The sequence below is a fragment of the Berghia stephanieae genome, chromosome 1, assembly GCF_034508935.2.
Source record: "Berghia stephanieae isolate SIO BIC M18660-M18661 chromosome 1, UCSD_Bste_1.3, whole genome shotgun sequence".
In the NCBI taxonomy this organism is placed as follows: domain Eukaryota; kingdom Metazoa; phylum Mollusca; class Gastropoda; order Nudibranchia; family Aeolidiidae; genus Berghia; species Berghia stephanieae.
This window is the reverse complement of record NC_088360.1, coordinates 113,384,134-113,386,672: the sequence shown is the minus strand read 5'-3', so window position 1 is coordinate 113,386,672 and position 2,539 is coordinate 113,384,134. Positions and strand designations below refer to the sequence as shown.

At 35.9% G+C, this 2,539-nt stretch overlaps 1 long non-coding RNA gene across 1 annotated transcript in view; it reads left to right on the top strand.

The window, feature by feature from the left end:
- Window positions 1-2,177: 2,177 nt before the first annotated feature.
- The window catches only part of LOC144962772 (uncharacterized), a 14,084-nt gene continuing 13,722 nt past the window's right edge, over window positions 2,178-2,539 (top strand). Inside the window, exon 1 of the long non-coding RNA XR_013643524.1 lies at window positions 2,178-2,314. This is a non-coding gene — a long non-coding RNA (uncharacterized LOC144962772). The remainder of the gene's footprint in view (window positions 2,315-2,539) is intronic.

Genomic DNA, 2,539 nt, shown 5'->3' with positions numbered 1-2,539 from the left:
CAATTTGTCTTCCCTGTCAATTGTTTGTCTTGCTTTCTTATTTGTATTTTTTAAATATTTTGCATTGGTCTCTCCCCCCTCCCCTCCCCTTCTCTCTCTCTCTCTCTCTCACACACACACACACACATACACACGCACACACACTCTGTACTGTCTCTCTCTATCTATCTATCTATCTCAATCTCTTTCTCCACCCCTGGAGGCGAGTGTACTTCCTTCTTGTCCCAAATTTAGTTCTACTCATCCCCTCTTGACCCACGAATTGTCATGCTAAATAGCCTAAGTCTCTTTGTCTCTTCCTGTCATTTCATTGTCGGGTCTTACATCCTGGCTGGAACCACTGGACACCCTCTTCCCCAAGCCTGGTCAACCGTCCATCTTCAGTACCCCTCCAAAATCCCCCCCCCCCCATTTTTTCTCCACCCGTCCCCGTTTCTAAGTTGATGCTAAAACGCATCATGGGCACTAGTAAAATATCTAATATTGAAATTGACTCTTTTCAGTACGATATTATCTTTCATATAGAGAAAATATTAATTATGAGAGAGAGAGAGAGAGAGAGAGAGAGAGAGAGAGAGAGAGAGAGAGAGAGAGAGAGAGTCTGTGTGTCTGTGTTTTATCTGTTTAATTTGTTTTTCTTTACTTTTTGTTGTTATTGTTAGATTGGGTTTTTTTTTATGTGTTTTGTTTAGTTGGGGTTTGATTTTTTCTTGTTGTGTGTGTGTGGGGGGGGGGGTTGTTTGTTTTTTATTGTATGTTTTTTTCCTTTCGTTATATATTTATTTTGTTATTTTTACGTTGAGAATGAAACATTGGTACCTTTATAAAAGCATTAACGAAATGTTCCATAATAAAGCAATTTTCATTTATTTTTAAAAAAATAGCCCAGGTAGTCCAACGTTTCTTTTTTTGTGATTTGCGAAATTAAAAGAAAACAAACTTATCAGGTATAAAATTGTGACGCTCAAACTGGTATGATTTGTCATGTCGAGGTGACAGAGACGCTGAAATTGAATTTCTCATCAAAAATATGAGTTAAGTTTAGATAATGTTTTATTGAGAAATTTGAACACAGTTTCTTTAAGTGACAAAAATCACCGTTTCAGTTACAATCCACATACGTAGTTGTAATTTTTTCCACGGGGTTATACTATTTCCTAACATTCCGCTATAATGGCAGTAAAAGGGGAATCGAAGTGAAATCTGAAATATCGTCACCTATAAAGAGGGAAAATTATCCGGTAGGACATTTAGCGCTTTGAATTGAAATTAACACATCTAAGTATCATCTATTCTAGAGAATTTTTTTATATTTAATATTCTATAATATCCCTTGATTAAGTGTTCAGGAGTCCATTTCCTTGCTGGAATCTCTCTTAAGATTGTTTGTTCTTTACATTTAATTAGAATGTTTTCAAATTTCACTACATCTTGAAAAAATCTAACCTACAACCATCAGAGTCAAATCTATATTTTTTAAAAATAATAATAAAAAACAAAAACAAAATTTTTAAAGGGCGCGGACCCCCCTCCCCCAACACGCGCACGCATAATAAAACGTGTAAAATGGAAAGGAATTTAAAATTAAATACAACGACAAAAACGTCTCAATAAATTATTGAGAGAATGTAAATAAAGAACCATCTCCATGGACTCAACTTTGCGCGGCCCACATCGTAATTCGATCCAGAGACCTACAGATATGAGGTCGAGTGTTAACATAAACGATCAAACGCCGCAAATAAAGTCCGCTTCAATGGCCTATACTGTATTAATGCCCAAATTAAATAAACGAATGCATTTAATGTACAATTGTGGCTACCTTTCTTCTGCTATGGGACACAATCTAATTAGAAAACATTACAATAATATGTCACTTCCTATAGTAGACGTCTTTTTAAAAAGAGACCAATATTCTGAGACTGTACACTGAACTACTTTCTATTCGCCAAGTCTTAGCTTGTCCAAGACGTAATTGTATTGTAACTTCGGAAGCGGGGTGTTAATTCAATCGTTTTTGGGAGAGAACGAGTGTGGGTATACAGGGTTATTGTACTACAGTCTAGAAAAAAAAAAAAAAACCATGGCCGGCAACGACAGAGATGCGAAGCGGAAGAAGGAAATGCCATATCCTTAAGCATGCGCAATTCGATCCCATGTGGAATTTCATTAGGGTAATTATGTTGAGGGATCTGAGGCTGAGATGGTAATACGAACCAGTCATAAAATGACAGAAATGCCATTATTATTCACGCATGAGCATGTGGTGTCACATTTCATCTTCGCAAATTAACGTCTGTCGTGCCGGCAAATGGTATACTTAATGTCACGAACAAATTATTTTTTCCCCTCCAATTCGATTAGCGATCGATATTTGAAGTAACTATACGTCTATTTCCTGTAATACACAAAATCGTCCGGTACCTATTCTACTATTTCATAATACATGCGCATGTGAAAGATTCATTTTATTAACTTATCTTTAATACTCCATCAGAACTTTGTAAATTAAAATACATATGACGAATTACAAATATTT